General features: G+C 41.8%; 1 long non-coding RNA gene across 1 annotated transcript; it reads right to left on the bottom strand.

Annotated features, from left to right (window-relative positions):
- Positions 1-6,345: 6,345 nt before the first annotated feature.
- Positions 6,346-8,200, bottom strand: LOC106893540. Its single transcript, XR_001413096.1, has 3 exons — positions 8,072-8,200; positions 7,702-7,854; positions 6,346-6,462 (listed from the first exon to the last, which is right to left on the bottom strand). It is a non-coding gene; the product is annotated as an uncharacterized LOC106893540 (long non-coding RNA).
- Positions 8,201-18,207: the final 10,007 nt, after the last annotated feature.

The raw sequence follows: 18,207 nt of genomic DNA, 5'->3' as shown, positions 1-18,207 counted from the left end.
GTCTTGGGCTCAAGGAGGGATACTGGGGAAGGCAAGGTCCAGTTACTTTGTAACTTTAAAAAAAAAAAACCCAAACAATTTAAAGTTAGAAGTCATCCCCCTGGCAAAGCATGAAGTTGACTTTCATTCTAATTTTTACATCTTTTGTACCTTGCACCTAGTTGAAGGAAAGGACCATGTGCCAGCAGTACATCCAATGACATGACTCCTAGTTGTCAAGCAGATCATCTGTTCTCTCAGCAGGCAGAGACTTCTAGGGACAAGCGTTTTGCTTTTATTTACATATAAACACAGGAAAATATATGTGTATGTTTGAGGAGACGAAACAAAAGAAACATGCTTGGCATCTGGGGAGGGGAAGATGAGTTTCATAGTCCCTTTGTTTTGGGGGGAGAGACAGCGATTCAAACCACAAACTCACAGCAGTCCCCACATCTTAGAATCATCATATACTCATACAATGGTTAGAGTTGGAAGGGGCCTTAAAGATCATCAAGTTCCAACCCTCCTGCCATGGGCAGGGACACCTCCCGCTACAGCAGGTTGCTCAAAGCCCCATCCAGCCCCATCTTCTCTGTTCCCTCCTGCTGTAGTGTGGAGCATGGTGGGGATCACAACCTTCTCCATCTACTGGGCCACTGAGTAGGTTTTCAGCTGTTAAGTCTCTTCAGAGTCCTTAGAATACCCAGTACACAACTTACACTTCAGCAGTGTGGATGGAGGTAGAATATCACCCTCAGAAAATTGGCTTCACAAAATCCTGTTTTCAACATGGCTTGTATCAGTAAATGAAGCAAACAGTTCCAACCACATTATTATTCCATAAACCTCACTCTTTGATTAGCTATTCTGTTTGGAAAATTCATGCACCAGTCCCAAACTAAATGCACTTTGTCTGTTCGAGCCATATCCTGCATTCTGTGCTTCTCAAGGAAAATGGATTCAGATTAGTAAAGATTGCAAGGACTGTTATGTACTCTATCAGCAGCCCAGCACATGCTTTACAAAAGTCTGCTGCAAGAAATAAGATAAATAGCACCGTCCAGCTGTTTCCTAAGGTAGAAGGCAGAAACAAATTACCCAGCTGACACACAAAGTATACATAATATATTACAAAAAAAAAAAGTATGCATTATTAGCCCTAAAGTTATACACCAATTAAGTTGTCCATCTCTTTGAAATCAGACGTATTACTTTACTACTCGTGTAGTGTGAAGCCTATGGACTGTTTTTTACCTTTAAAACCTTGCTCCTGTAATGACAGTGTGAAAAATAGAAAAGTTTCCTAGCACTCCTGCCTTTTAACGTTCACAAAGGCTATTCGCAAGCCTTTTGAAAGGTAAAAACATCCATAGGCTTCACATGACTCGTGCAAGCCCATCCACACACCAGCATCAATCACCTCCTATTTGCAAGCACTCATCTTTCCCTTGTTCCTGGTCCCTCAAATTACAAAGCAAAATATCACAGGAGTGTACTGAACAGGGTGATTGGAGAGATTGCTGTTACAAATCCGAAGGAGGAGGCCTTTAATAACCACCTCTAATCGACTCCATCCTTCTTCCATGGCCTCAGCTATGAGCCTGTATTTTCTCTATGCTGAAGCATCTTTTAGTAAATCCCTCTTGATCTTTATGAATTTTGTTGACTTAGAAAAATACTTCTGTTTATTCTTTTTTCCTGGCCCATCTAACAGGCTATGTATTTCTTCATACATAAGTTCTTCCTATGTATGAAGAATTGCACCTTCCTCTACAAGTAGAAAGCACAAAGCACTAGTGAGTGCTTCCACTAAGAAATAGTAATTCAGTGCAAATGAGGCAAAAGCAGTAATCACAGATATTGTCCAATGTTTCTCTTGACCAGTTCCCTCTGTATTACTACAGACTGGTAACAGCAATGAAGAAGTTGCAGAAGCAGAAAAGCAACCTTCCAGATCCAATAACCCCCGTGGGATATTGGAAATAAAACAATATAAGCATCCATTTGGAAAAATAAGTCACAAACAGCCATGCAGAAAAAAAAAATAAATGAAAAAGAGTCCTCCCACATATCCTGGGATGCATTATGCTCCTGAAAATGTTGCCAGTTTTACTCATTATGTCAGAGAATGACACATTTAGAATCAGAATCATTTAGGTTGGAAAACACCTTTAAGAACATCAAGTGCTACCATATGCTTGGGGATTCCTAGTGCGGTAAAGACTAATGGAAAATTTCAAGGACACATAAAAATGATTCAAATGTTGCCTATTTCTTTAGCTTGGAAGTGCCCCACTACCTTACCCTTTACCAGAGCATTCATTTCACAAAGTGGAATAAATCACAACTATCTGTTTCAGGTTATTCTATATTTTCCTCTTTTTCAGTTATTTTATAGTTGCTAATCTACCTAGAGACCGGGATGAAAAGGCAGTATGGGATCATGTAATTAAAGATCATAGCAGCCTGCAGATGCCCAGAAGTCAAAGTCTAAACAGGCCACTATTTCTGTCACTGAACACTCAAGTTTTATTATGATCTCCAGGAGTCTCACTTCCCAATAGACTGAAGAGACCACCAAATCCTTGGGACAGAATGCCAGAGCCCAGGTCTGAAAGATCAGATCCCATATACCCTATTAATAGATACATCAGTCAAACTCCCACCGCACGCACAATCAGCATCTGGACATGCATTTGCAGGGTCCAGGTTTACCTGCGGAGCAAGAATTAGCACTTCAAGACTACTTAAGTAATTACAAAAATCAAAGACGTATTGCCAGGAGGGAAAAAAAAAAAAAAAGGCCAAGAAAAACTAACTCCTTACCCCCAAGCATCCGAGTCTTTCACTTATTTCCAGGTTTCTGTAGAGTCATAAAGAGAACTATTAAGGTCCAGAGCACGAGGCTGCAGCTCCCATTCCGTGTAAGACTGTATTGTATATTTGCACTGCAAATGAACACACATATCAGGAAACAAAGCACAAACACAGGTCAGCATACTTGGTATCCTGCAGTTTCATACTGGTGCCAACACACAGCCTCACCTAGTTTGTATGGCAGAAAAAGAAACACAGCAATACAGAAAGTGCACCTTATAAAATGGGTCCTCCTCCTCATTTACAGATTAGCAAATTTTCTCTGCTTACCCACTATCTTCACACTTCACATAATTAACCTATTTCATTAAAAGGAGTGCTTTTCTTATGAGAAATAGGAACCCAGGTGCTGTAAGTTATGAAGATTTGCTCAGAAAATCCCATTTTTAAATCCTGCTCAGGAGCATTTCCTAAACTAAAAAAAAAAACAGTAACATTAAGTGAAAAATACTAACCAAGGACACCACAAAATGAATAATATTTAATCTGTCTTAATGCCACCAGGAAAATTAAGTTTAAGCTGCACACTTAATTAGTCTGCTAATGCTGTTTGATGGGCCTCCTCGTAATGCCAAGACCACTGGGATCTTCTCTGTGTCCCCAAGAAACCTGAGATTTTTCATTATGTCTGCATTTATAGCAGAGATATGACTTAGTCATCCCTTCTCTTGGGCTTCAAGCCTATCAGTGTTTACACATAATTCGTGTCCCTTTTGCTTACGTATTCACAGGAAGATGGCGCATGCTGTTCACAATGAGTTCTCATATTGTTACAGATGTGCATGTGAAAATCTCACCTATTGCCAGGACTAGTCAAGTACTTTTAGGCTCCAAATGGCTGAACGCATTTGTCAGGTCTAGCAGTGCCTACTAGCACAACAGCTTCATGCTGTAGCCTTAAAAATAACATCTGGGAGAACAACATCCTAGCAAGATGCATGAAACACAGCTCAGAGGGCTATCAGCCTTTATGTTAAAAACAGGAAAAAATCATTCCCCTTATAGCATTGGATTAAACTCACTAAAGAGCAGATAGCTGTAAAGACCTCGAAGTTATTCTGTTTCATTGATTAGGTTTAAGAATTTGTTTGAGATTGGATAAGGTCAAGAAGTCCAAAGGCTCCTTAAGACTCTGTTTGCTTAATGGATTTTGAACAGCATCGCATCACTTGAACCTTTCATCCCAGAGTGGGAGGCCAAAAGCAGCTCTCTAGCACTAATTAGTGAGGGTGAGGTTTACTCCTAGCAACAGGATCCACTAACCAGCAGGTCAAATGCCATCTTTCTGACTCAAAAAAACCCCACCAAACTGAAATATACACAATACCAGTCTGATCCTTCTGGGTGCACTCCAGGGACATTAATTAGTCCTATAAAGAAGCACGCAGGGATATTCAGCCAGACCTGGTTGCAGTACCATCTCTCTTTCAAGTGCAGAACAGCAACAGATAGGAACAGGTTTATGTTCCGTGTGCTCGGTACCGCTCAGTCCATACTCTGATTTTAGTCTGATGTCCAAGAAAGTGTTTCAATAGAGTATAAGAAAACCTGACAGACTGTATTTCAAGCTGAATCAAGGAAAGCAGTTGGGAATTACACACACATTAAGCCGGGTTAGTCTGATTACTCCTTCCTGGTTTTTGTCTAAGAATGGTAACCTTTGAATTACAGCTTGATGGTAATTATTATTTTTTTTTCCCAAAAGAGGGAGGCCTTATAACTGAGGGTAGATACCGGATATAAAGAGCATGCTTCCTTACATTCTGTAAAAATAAACACGTCTGTGACCAGGCTCATCAATATGGACACGGTTATTTTTATCAGCTGCCCTGTACACCATGAGTATTTCAAAATGCAATCTGCAACAACTACTTGTGGCTTCTGCAGCACTTTTTGCTCTTTGACACATCACATAAATACTCTTTGCATCCAACAGTGGGAAATATTTCAGTACATGTGTTCTTGATCTCTAAGTTTAATTAGAAACTTTTATGCTTTATACTGAAATACCTTGAGAACAGTTTGAGACGTCTGAGCACACACAACAAAGTCAGAATTCCAAACACATCTTCCCTGGATCTTCATGCAGTTGCCCAGGATTTCTTGTGCAATCCTCGAAGAGAGCATTGCAAGGCACACAAAAAAAAAATTGGCATCGCATCCACTGTTCTTACCTTCCAATTCATCTAGGTATTTCAGCACATGCCAAATGCTATACAAAAAAGGAACTTCTCTGAAGGCAACAGAAGAAGTGTGTAAGAACTGTGCAAGGGCAGAACCTTACCACAGCTCCTGTAGGCTTTCACAGATGGCACTGCTTTAAATCCCACCAATGTAATGCATTAACATGAAAATAATCCATTTATTTTAATGATGTCAAGTAACAACCACAGCTCTTGGCCCTGCTGAGTGTTCAGCAAGCAAAATAATCGCACATACCACTTTTGGAACAATGCAAAACTAAGGTGACAGCATTATCTTTATCTTATAGTTAAAGAAAACAAGGCACAAAGTTTGAGCAATTTTCATCAGTAACAAGAAAGCCGGGGATACAATTAACATTCTTGTGACTGTTCATCCACACCTATTGCACTATCACAGGGCTCAGGGAAATAGTAGGGGCCAACCAACTTAAAAGACAAAGTAGGAACATGATTCTGTGTTTAAAACTCTGGAATTTGGGCTGAGGGCACCAAAATTGACATCCTAGCTCTTCTACAGACTTACTGAAAGATACTGAATAATTTAATCCTATCATTTTTGAGGTCACGTGCTGTAAAAAAGAATTAAACACATTTTCTTTCTGGCAAACGCAGAGCATCTTTCTTCTCTTCGGTAGGTTTTCCCATGTATATATTCAGTTTGGCAAAAATCCTTTTTTGCTGAAAAGACACTGATCAAAAATATTCAGCCAGTCCTAAACACAGAAGGAACTTTTTCTTTGTATGGATTTATCAAAGTCTGAAAGGGTTTTGGTCTTTTCTAATGGGTCTCACAAACAAATTGTAGAGTACAGAATAATCTCATCCAGAGCATCAGTGGGATCGAATGGGCTCATTACCTTAAGACACAAAATATTATTTCTAAATACAGTCTCCTGTTTAGACACAGTAATGAAATGGCAGTGGACAGAAATTAAAAAGAAAGTATATCCCGCAAATTATTTTGCAGTCTGAGATGGACGCTCAACTGCTTACAGAAAAGGCTCGTGTTAGTCATAAGAATAAGGACAGTGCTCCAGAACTCCTCAAACTACAGCAATAGGATTTTCACCTGCTTTATTTCACCAACCATCTCAATAACAATGGCACCACTGAGTATTTCTGAGAAGAGGTACCATCTCCTTTAGCAACAATGGCCCTTTAAACATTCTTAAAGGACTGGAGACTTGGGAGGATGTGCAAAGATGGGGAGGATGGAAAAACAAAATAACTTGATGCTTCCTACACTCACCTTGTAATCCCCTTTACCCCTTTTAAATGTAGGGAAACTTAGCACAACGATTTTCTGAGCAGCTCTGGCTCTGCCTCATGTCATGCACTGACACCACGGCTCTTCCCAGAGCCCCTGTGCGGATGCTGCAGCAGAAGAGAATCCCTTTGCCTGTGAAAAAGAACAAAGGGCACTGAGCGTGGCAGCATGTCAGCAGCAAAGAGCACTGGGGAAGAGGAAAATCCGGATCTGAACTCTCCTCAAAGAGCCAGGACCCCCAGTTCAGCATAATCCATGGTTTTACCAGATAACTTTGATAGGGTGGTTAATCATTGGCTGAGTAACCCCTTGCTATCCCTAAAATCAATTACCTGTCCTTCTGTATTGATTAAAACAATCCGTTGCTATTTTCTCACGATCCTGGTTGTCGGCAGCCCTGTTAGATGCTCTTTCTGTGAGCAGACTATTCTCCTTTGGCTTTTGGCAAGTGCAACTCATATCCAGAGGATCAGACAGCAAGAAGTTTTCTTTCTTCTCTCTACACCCTCCACTCACTGAAGTTATTGACTGGCACACCAAAGTGCAACTGCCTTAACTTTGTACATGCAGCAAGTAAGTAACCTGAAAGCTATAATCTAACATTTTCTCATATAAAAAGTGCACCCTGATGTGTTACACCTTTTATTTGTAAATCAACAAATTAATTATTGAACCAGTAATCCCCGCTTCAAAATAGTAACTGGAGGGTGCCCATGGAAACAAAAGCATGGAGCAACTTTTTACTCCACTGAAGTACTGCCCTGATACAGCCTCTGGGGTCTTGTGTTTTGTTATTCTGCTTATAAAGCTTCCATGGATCAACAGAATTGGGATACGTAGTGCTTGGACTTACCAGCTCTGTATCTAAATGATAATGGACAGTTGCATCTTTACTGTCTGAATGAAATTCTAGTCTGAGAGCTGTGCCAAGGATTCTGACTTTTACAAACAATCTCCCTACTATTATCATTTAATATTTTCTTGTCATCATGCCGGTCCTCCCCTCTCCCCCCTACAACTGTTGTGGCCCCAATAATGCCAATCGCTGTAAAGAATAATGGGAGTCCCAAAGAGCCTGCAATCAAAGCAGACAGGACAAACTGGAGCTGCAAGAAAAGCAGCATTATTCTGCCCAATGTTCTAAAAAAGGTGTTTAAGGCAGAAAAATGTTCTGATACGCTTTGACCCACAGTGTTTCAATGTGATCCCTTATGTTTCTTTCTCAAGTCTCAGCTCCTACATACTCCTGCCTGCATTAACAGCAGATGAGACACAGCTCTGAAGATCAAATGCCATCCTTGACCCACAGCCCAAGTGTAGCTTGTGCAAGAGAACACTGTGCTGCTGTAACACACTTTAGGACTTACTCACAAGAGAGGGAGCATATCACCTCCAAGAACCAGATTAGGAACATGAACTGGCTTTGCCCCCAAGTCTTTTCAACTTTGCCTTTTTCGTGCACTGGCTCCAACAATGCTGTATCGGAGAACTGGTCAAACACCTTCGAGAAGTTTTTGAAGACTTCTGTGAAAATGTGAAAAACATTTTGACCTGAACAACTTCACAAAGAACTTTTTTTTTAACACAAAAATTTAGGAGGTTTCAATGAAAAGCTAACAGCACAGAAATTGAACTTCTTTTCTGTACCAGTTCTTAGAAAAAATATCACTTTCCCTCCCAAAAAACACAACCAACCTTAACTTCTTTATAGGCTGCATTTTGGCAGGAAGAGAAAACACACCTTTCCAAAGATGAGGTCCAGGAGAACATAAAAAGGCCATAGTACTTGTGACACAAGCACACCAACCGTTGCTTGGGTTACCAAATGGCAGGCGATATTTTGGGAACATCCCACTCCTGCACATTCCTATCAGGTCTCAAAGCTCTGGAAACAAAGAAAATGGGAGGGAGAGCAAGGCATGAGAAATAGAAATTACTTGCTTAAAGCTAACCAAGAAAAAACACTCTCAGAATCGGGAACAAGCTCTCTCCCAGTATCTACCCTATTAATCCTGACCCCCACAGACACATGGACCTCCTATAAGTCAGGCTCTGCGAGTAAAGCCAGTCCTACCCATGGCTCTGATGTTAGGGAGGATTTTGAAAAAAAAAAAAAATAAACAAGTTTGAAGCATAATACTGCCACCAGAGTCCATCCTTAAATCTCTCAATCATCACAAACTCACAGACCTGTCCCTTCAAAGCGGTAGATGTCACAGAGCTGAAGCTGAGGGGCACGTTGATGCAAATAAAAGGCAGAGAAGCAGGCGCATGTCTGGATTGCTTTAATTTTGTGGGTTTATGTCAAATGCTGAATCGTACTCTAATGCTCTTGCATATTTAATTTCCCTTGTTCTTTTCAAACACTAGCAAATGGGACTGCTTGCATTGCCAAGACACCGCAAATTAAAACAATATACACAGTCAAACTGTGATACTGAACTATTGCTAGAGCATAGCCCTGCTTATATGAGACACGCCAGCAAGCACGTTCCTCTCACAGTGCTGTCCCCTCTCATGGTACATTATGAATTATTCCAACATGACAGTCTTACAGCATAAAGTCCATTGAAATCACGGCACAGTCCAAACTTCCTATTCATTGCAATGGGAGTTTGTCTAGTAAAAATAATTAGACCTGCAGGGAACTGTTCCAGAGTCTTGCCAACACCAGTGAACAAAACCCTCAAAGCTTACCAGTTCTATCTCAGAAGTTCACTGATGTTCTCCCAGTAGGATCTCTCTTCATCATGAAAACTGAACGTACCACTGATATTTTGTGTGATGAAGACCAAGGCCTAATGAAAGGCATTTAAATCTGTGCCAGCAAAGAGGAAATTCAGACTTCTGAAATGCTAAGAGATGTCAGAGCAGCTGGAAATATTCAGTATGATCCTCCAGCTGAATACAACTGTGCTGGCAGACAGGAAGCAAAGTCAAGAAGAAAGCAGGGCTTGCTCTTACACACCATCCCATTGACTACCCTACTTCCTCCTGCCAAAAAAAATAGGAGGGGAGACAGGAGGGAGAGATCAAGAACACCACATGAGAGAAACCAGCCTAAAGCAAAGTCTTTGCATTAGCCGTAGTCCAACACAAATGAAATACAGCAGTTTTTGCTGCAGCAGGACATATGGCTGGTGTCCTTCACACATCTTTCTAAGGATGGGGCTGGTTTATTCAGCTATCTTCTGCATAGATAAATATGAAGAACAGGGATACATGAGGAGAATGGTTACGGTTTGCCAGCGGGTCCACAGAGTAAATGCACTTACTTCAGTAAGAAAAATCATATAGCCAAGTTAAGAAAGAGTGAAGGGTGAAGAACCAGTTTTACAAGAGGAGACCAAAGGGGCTCATCTTGTTTAGACTAGTAAAATAGCTGGTGAAAGGGGGGAGACTGCTCTCTTCAAATCTATCCTGAGGATGAACACCAGAAGACAAAAGAACTATTTGAATTAATGGCTAATACTGGCACAAGAACAAATGAATATAAATTGGCCATGAATACATTTAGGTTGGAAATTAAAAGAGGGTTCCTAACCACTACAGCAATTAGGGTCTGAAACAGCCTGCTAATGGGAACAACAGAGCAAAATAAGTTCAACTGCTTTTAAGAGAGAACTCAACACCTTCACTAAGAGTATAGAGCGGTGCCTGGGACTTAGGAACATAGCACCCTTGTGGTTAATACTTCTTAAGAGAGAGCACATTGGTCTGTGGCTATTTGTGGTCATAACAGTAGGCCCTTTACACCCAACCTGCCCACAATTCCTGAGCTTATTCTTTTATTCTACCGAAAAGGATCCCTAGCAGTGGCCTTGATCCATAAAGGCATTTACAGTACTAGAGTCCCACCAACTACAGGAAGAAGCATGCACCCTGAATGTTTTTACAAACCTGGAACTGGTACAAGGAAGGGGGATTTCACCCACAGCCTTTATCCATACAGCACGCTTAATGCAGTAGCATTACAAATCCAATCATTATCATCCATCAAGTCCTCTTAACTTCTCACTGGAGCACACAAAGCTGCCAAAGGCCGGAGAGAAACTGGACTGACTTCCCACATGGCACAGCGTACTGCCTGTCTGGCGCTTCCCAGCTTCCAGGTGCCAGAAAAACAACAGGTTGTAGGTAGGTGTCTCCATAATTGTACAGTATACCTCATTGAACACCTAGGGAAACTCTTAGCTCCCTAAGGCTGACAGCAGCTTTGCCACTGGCTGCAGCAAGGCTGAGATGGAACCTGGTTGTCTCACGCTGGGTTGTACAGCTCAGAAACAGAGATGTGACAGGTGGCAATTTCATTAAGCACACTGGTATGAGCTGAACAGAAGCCAGCATAACCAGAACCAAACTAACAGGAGGGAGCAGCTGGTGGCTACTGGTCCTGCTTAAAAAGTACTCTGTCAAGTCAAAGACCTCTCTGGGGCCAGGAGAGATGATTAGTTATCCTCAGGCAAACATACTCATGGGCTGTGAATGCCTGAGTATCCAGCCACAAGGAAAGAGTCTTGTGTCCAGGAATTAGTGAGAGAAGCTCATCACACAAGAAGTTAGAATACAAAATCAGGTGACTAACTGGCCCATCTGTTCTATGAAACAAAATATTTGCCCACATGTTCTTTTTAGAAGTTTCTTTTCATTTTAAATGGCTTTAAAACCATATAGATAACGTATTTCCTAATTGAAAGCCATTTAAATGTCTCTCCTCCAGTGACATGCAGAACAATTACCACAGCAAATGCATCTGTAGATTTTGGGGGGTTTATTATTGGTGGTTGAATGGATTTGTGTTGTTTACTTTAAAATGTTGTTTTTCAGTATACTATGGGAGACCACAGATTGCAGGTTAACCTGCCTCATTTAAAATAAATTAGAAGCCTGAATCTCACACAATCAATCCCTAATTAGTTAAGTGAGACAGATGGGTCAACCCAGCCATTCCTGCCAAAACAGTGGAGGGGTACCATTAACTGTGGGAGGCTGGGAGAAGAGAAGCACATAAAGCAGGAAGAGTACCTCAACCAACATCATGGAGGGGGAAACTTCTCCATCTGAGGCTTTGAAGACCAGAAGGACCCATCTAGTCAGGTCCCCTATTAGGCTCTCTACCTAGAGGGATGAAAGGTCAAAAAATCACCAGCAAGGCTTGAACAGGGAGCTCTGGGAAACCAGAGCCCAAGCTCCAGTTATCAGATATCCTTAGAGGGCACCTCAGTGGTGCCCAGTAAAGGAGCAACAGGCACACAATGAAATACAAGAAACTCCACAAAATCATAAGAAAAAAATTAACTGTGAAGGTAGTGAAGTGCTGGAGCTGGTTGCTCAGAGAAGCATCTGTTATTCGTTTAGGGGCCAGCCCAGCCTAAAACACAACATTGTGGAGTCTCCATTCTTGAAGGTATTCAAACCTGATCAAACATGGCACTGAGAAAACTGCTCTAGTTGACCCAGCTTTGAGCAAGGGGCTTGAACTAGACAGTCTCCAGAGGTCCCTTCCAGCCTTAATGATCCTATGATTCTTTTCTAGAAACACCTGCCCTCCATCCCCACAGTACAGTTCTCAAGGGTTGATTTTTGACTCATACTAGTTCATTTATCCATTTTTCCACTGTTGTTGCAAAAGACAATTTTGACACAACTGAGGGGGTCTATAAAAACTGTGTGATAAAAGCAGGAGGCAGGAACAAGGAGCCAGCAATGAGGCCGGATAAACAAGGAAAACCTCTTAACACAGCTTTGTCAGTCAAGAGAGGGTTTCTGGGGAAGAAGACCATTAGTGTTACATCTTCTAGGATGAGGTGCTATAATCATCTCACTGCAATGTCAAAAGTACACAAAAAGGTTTGATGCTCCATTTCTACTTTATTTCAGCATGGAAACAACAGCATCTTGATGCCTCACATTATGAATGCACTTCTGAGACTCTCATTAGGTAATTATCAGCCTCCAAGAGCAGTTACAAACCTTGGACAAATCTGGTCCTTCATCTCTCTCTACTTCAACCGTAGCCCTGTAGAGTGGGTACTGTTGCACTGCCTGCCAGAGCAGCTTGTCAAGACAAGCCTACCCTTCACTATAGGCAGTAACCAGAATGCACGTAACATCAAGGAACTATTAGATGTAAATAGCCTTTTTTCTTCTTTCTTCTTCCTGAGCAAAATAAGATCTGACTGACTTCACTGGCTGATGACTCAGGAGAAGTTCATTCATGAGCGCAGAAAGAATTTGCCAATGTTTCCTATTAAAAGAAACCCATGAGACCTGAATAATTAATAACCTACCAGTGAAAAACTGGCCCTAATTACCAAAGCAATCCTGAAAAAAAAAAAATGTTAATTGCTTGGCCTATGTTCCTTCCTCAATGGAATGACTATATTGACAAATCTCAAAGCAAGAGAGATCTGGTGGCCACAAGATACACTTGTTACAAATTGATCAATGGCAATTATGAAGTTTTCTTGCATTTCTGAAACTGCTCCAGGCTCCCATCTATCTTAAGATAACATTCTACATTTTTATCAAGGTTGGGTTTCTCCCTATTTTTGCTTCAACTGAACACGATTCATGTTTTGCAGGGGGGAAAATAAAATAAATATGATGAAAACTTTTAAATTATTCTAACAAAGCAAGTCATTATCAAGCATTGGCAAAAGCATTCAGTTAAATTGCACTCATGGTTGAAATTAATTTTCTGAAGCAAATTCTGAAAGAGGTAGAAGCCAACAATCAATAATCTCTTAATGAGGTGCAAGAAAAACATGTGTAGACATGACAGGTTTTGATGGCTAATGAGCTTCAGAGGAAGAATATTGTTCAGAGGAAAACTCTGAAAGGCACAAAAAAATTGATTAATTGCCAGCCCAAGATACCGCAGCAAAGCATTTGAAAATTCAGCAGCCCTCAGACCTCATATCATTTACACATCGGATGCAATGTATTAACTTTAGGAAGCATTATAGCTGAAGGGTGTTGGTTTTTTACCCCCCTGCTCTCTCCCTGGTCGCTAACTCACACTCAATCTGCTTGCTGTGATTTGTTGCCTCAGAAACAAAGTTACCTGGTACAACTTTCCCATATTGTTTACTGGAATGAATAACTGAATGCAAAAGACAAACCACAGGGGGTCCTGTTTCTCTTTTGTGTTAATAGCTGCTTTTCTGCATGTAAGACATAACTAGGCTAACAGACAGTTTGGTCTTCTGTCACTTATACTCGCAAGTGTCAGCAACACAACATAAAAGAGTTCTCACTGAGAAAATGATCAAAAGATCATGACCTATTTTCCTTCAGCTAAACACCTTATTTTAAGATGCAGAACTAACCTCCATTCTATTTCCTGTCGGCAGGAAAGACACAAAGCTCATGGAACTGGGAACAGGGGATCCCAGCCTGGGAAACTTGATGCCTTCTTCACTTGGGTCTTTACTGCAAAGAGTGATCTTGAGGACCCCCCCTGAGGAACCCCTGAGGCCAACAAGGAAGTCTGGACCAAGGAGGACAATCAATTTAGAGAACATTGAAACAAACTGAACAAAAAAATCCATGGGACTTAAGAGGACGCATCCATGCATGCTGGGGGAAGTGGCTGATGTCACTACAAGGCCACTCTTGATAATCACAGGGAGACGGGAGATTTCTGTGGACTGGATGACAGTAAATGGTGCTCCTATCTTTAAGAAAAACAACAAAGAGGGTCTGGGGAACTACAGGCCCATCAGTTTCACCCTGATCCTCGAGAAGATGATGGAGCAAATCATCTTGGAAACTATTTCCAAACGTATGAAGGACAAGAAGGTGACTAGGAGTAGGCAGCATGGATTTAAGAAGGGTAAATCATGCCTGACCAACCTGATAGCCTTTTACAATGAGATGACAGGCGTGGCGGATGAGGAAAGAGCAGTTGATGTTTATTTTGACTTCCCTAAGGCTTTTGACACTGTCTCCCATAACATCTTCATAGACAAACTGATGAAGTACAGACTAGATAAATGGACCGCGAGGTGGACTGAAAACTGCCTGTGCTGCTGGCCTCAAGCGTTGTGACCTCCAGCCCTCTACTACCAGCACTGCAAATGGCTTTTACTTTCAGATACAGCAGAGATTACACCCTATGTGCCCCCTTCCATTCCAGCAAGGCCACTAATACAGCCAGCATTAATCTTGCACAAGCAGATGCTATTTAATTGTATGCTCAACATTTTACATATTCATGAATTTTACCTGAAGCTTTGGTCAGTATCTTCTCCCTTGTTTTCTGAAATAGCTGGAGATACACTCCACCACCTCTGCCCTTGTTGTCCCATAGAGATTTCACAGAACAAAAACACGGAAGAGTGATGGGCAGTGGATGACTCAGGAACGACTTTGGAAGGTAGAAGATTGCCACACACTAAACATCAACCGGAATCCAGAAGTGATTACTCAGCAGGGTAGCCTGGCTACAGCACCCAGTACTCTGCTAAATGAGTGAGCAACACCCAGCAGGTTTCTGTCCAGCCATAAGAGAGGAACCAGGCCCTATAAATATATCCTCACCAACACCATAAGACATAAGAAACATCTGAGGAGAAAAATCATCTTGTTTTCATGGCCACTCAAATGCTGACCGCTCCTCTACAGTTGCTATATGACTAACACCACCTTAAACTGATCTGAGCCCCTAATTTGATCCCAGAGACAAGCAGCAGTAACCAGCGTATGTAGAAGTTGGCCCACATGTGAAACAGCACTTTGGGAACACAAGCTTCAAAAATCCCATCTCCACTGATAAATGTGACATGTTAATTACTTCCCCTCATTCCCTGTACTCATTCTTTCTTCATTTACTGCCTAGCAAGACAGTCATCTCTTCAGTGTAGGGATTCTCTCTGACTGCCAACACGATTAGGAGATTGTTCTTTTTTAACACCTCCAGTTGTGATTTTTATTAAAAAAAGAATACTTCAGGTTAAAAATTCCCAGAGCACTGCAAACTAACCCTTCGGCACCTCAAGTCCCAAGGCACCTATATTTTTGTTAATAAAGTTAGCTTAACTTTTAGGGACATAAAGTTAGCACTTTGGCACATTATTAGAACTGTCCACGTCTTTATGTTGTTGAGCTGATTAACACCATCTCATTTGCCCTACTGCAACTCACAAACTAGATGTTTCCCCAGTCTAACTTGCACCTGTAGAACCCAATACCTCTGCAGCTGTGTTTCTCAGCCAGAGACAGAGATTGATGGCTGCACATAATGTATCAAGAGGGCTTGAAAACTCACTGAACAAAACCAGGTAGTCCTACATCCACGAGCAAGATGAGGGCAAATAAAAACCCAGATAGGCAAGGGTGTAAAAAACAACTTGTGATTTTTGTTACATATATATGTGTGTGTATAAATATATATTTTAGTTGTATGAAAGAATTCTTCAATTAAGAGAAACAAAGAACAGGTCTGCACCAGGTCCCAACCAAAACACGGAAGGTCCACATTCCCCAGTTTTAACTTTTAGCTTAGTGATAAGTGTGTTTGTATGGAATGTGGGAAGACAAATTCCCCTGCTTTCCCAGAGGCTGGGCTTCTTCTAAAGTCTCTTATCAAAGGTCAGTTATAGAAATACAGCAACACAGCTTGCAACTCATCTCTCCTTCATCTAAACATGTAGACATGCAGCAGGGCCATCTGTCCATAGACCAGATCAAACAACAAGAAAGAATAAAGTCTCCTTGACCAAGCTGGAAGCATGGAATCCTCATATAGCCTTGCTTGGTCCCTCAAGCATGACCACAACAGAAGAGAGGGGACAAAGCTGGAGTTCAGTCAAAGCCAGGAGCTCCTGCCTCACATAAAGATACTACTACGCAATTTATCAAAAAGTCTACAAAAGAGGTTGTAGTCCCACAAGTGCCCCTACCATAGGTCTCCAGAGTGACTATGACAATGTCAATGTAACTATTCCCATGCAAAACAGAAGAGCTCCAACAGAAGAGCAAGTGAATAGCCAAGAAGAATCTCCAAACCTAGCGATTGAAGTGGCAAATCCCTCAGGTTCTCCATCCCCCAGGTTCTCCATCCCCCAGGTAGAGGGATGTTTTGAGTCATATCTCAGATCCAGGCCCAGGCCATAAGACTCTTACCAAACAGGGGGTGGAGGAGTGAAAAAACAAGGGAATGGCACATATTCTGATGACTGTAAGAACAGCAGCTGACCCTTCCCAGACTCCAAGAGAGTGTCATGACAGTGAGCCCCAGCTGGGGAGGTATCACTGAAATTTACATGTCACAGCGTTGAGCACAATCTGCTCATCAAACATTCAGAGCTTGATTCAAGAATTATCAAGTCAATACAGAGTCACGCTGATTTCAGTGAGCTAATTAAGTCTTGAGTACTCATAAGCTTTAGCGTGACCTAATCCCTGTTAGAGCTGTAATTGTACAGATTGATTGATCATTTGATACTAAAATTGGTTAGACTCCAAGTAATAAATTCTTTCTGACAAGGTTCTTTGGGTTTCTTTAACAAAAACACAACATTATTTCATAGTACGTATGTTTTGCTTAAATATACAATTCCATCAAAACTTTTTCTGAAGAAAATAACATCAATGGCATTTTGTCTCTCAAAATGTTTGTCAGAATGAAAGTTCACTATTTTTCCCATACACTTTAAAACCACTGTGAAGTTAAAATAAAAAAATAAAATAAAAATAAAAAGACAGATTCACAGATTCGACAGTTGGAAGGGACCTCTAGAGATCATCTAGTCCAACTCCCCTGCCAAAGCAGGGTTGCCCTGAGCACATCACTCAGGACTGCATCAAGGAAGGGCTTGAAGATCTCCAGAGAAGGGGACTCCACACCCTCCCTGGGCAGCCTCTTCCAGGGCTCTGCCACCCTCACCCCAAACAAGTTCTTCCTTATTTTTGAGTGGAACTTCCCATGTTCCAGCTTGTGCCCTTTGCCCCTCATCCTATCACTGGAAACCACTGAAAAGAGTCCAGCTCCATCATCCTTCAACCCACCCTTTAGGAACTTGTAAACATAGATGAGGTCTCCCCTCAGTCTTCTCAAGGCTAAAGAGCCCCAATTCCATCCCCATTCTTGTCCCTTTTGCCCCAGGTTCATTACCATTGGGTCTGGTTTTATCCCCTTCCTCCTTCACATCCAGTTTAAAACCCTGTGCAAGAGTTTTGCTAACTCTTGGCCTAATACCCTTTTCCCCTTTCAGGACAGGGTTTTCCCATCATTCTCAAGCAGACCTGGTGTCCTGTAAATCAAACTATGATCTGAATACCCAAAGCCTTGCTGGTAGCACCAGTTACAGAGACATGTATTGATCCACCTGATCTTCTTGTTTGTCCATTCATTGGTCCCCAAAACTGGAGGGGCATAGGAGAACACAACTTGTGCTCCTGAACCCTTTACTAGCTGTCCTAGAGCCCTGAAATCTTTTTTCATTGCCCTCAGACTACTCCTCACCAGTTCATCATTATCAACCTGTAAGAACAAGAGGAGATAATAATCTGAGGGCCGTATCAGGCCAGGAAGCTTCCTGGTAATATCCTTAACACAGGGCCCAGGGAGGCAGCAGACCTCCCTTTAAGAAGGGTCTGGTCTGCATATGGGACCCTCGGTTCCCCTCAGAAGGGAACCCCCTGTAACTATTACCCTCCTTTTTTTCTTCACGGGAGCAGTCTTAATACATGAAGCCGGCTGCTTTCGCAGCTCCCTGGATGAGCCACTATCAGTATCTTTGATCCCCTCCTCCTCTGCCTCCAAAGGCTTGTACCTGTTCTGTACAAGCCCCTGGGAAGGCTGGGGAAGGTCTGGAGGGGACTCTCTTGCTGCTTCGAGCAGGTACCTGCTTCCACTCCCCCTCATCCTCT

Source organism: Calidris pugnax, unplaced genomic scaffold (genome assembly GCF_001431845.1).
Source record: "Calidris pugnax isolate Ruff unplaced genomic scaffold, ASM143184v1 scaffold183, whole genome shotgun sequence".
Lineage (NCBI taxonomy): Eukaryota > Metazoa > Chordata > Aves > Charadriiformes > Scolopacidae > Calidris > Calidris pugnax.
The sequence above is the reverse complement of the archived record's forward strand: the minus strand, read 5'-3'. Positions and strand labels throughout refer to the sequence as shown.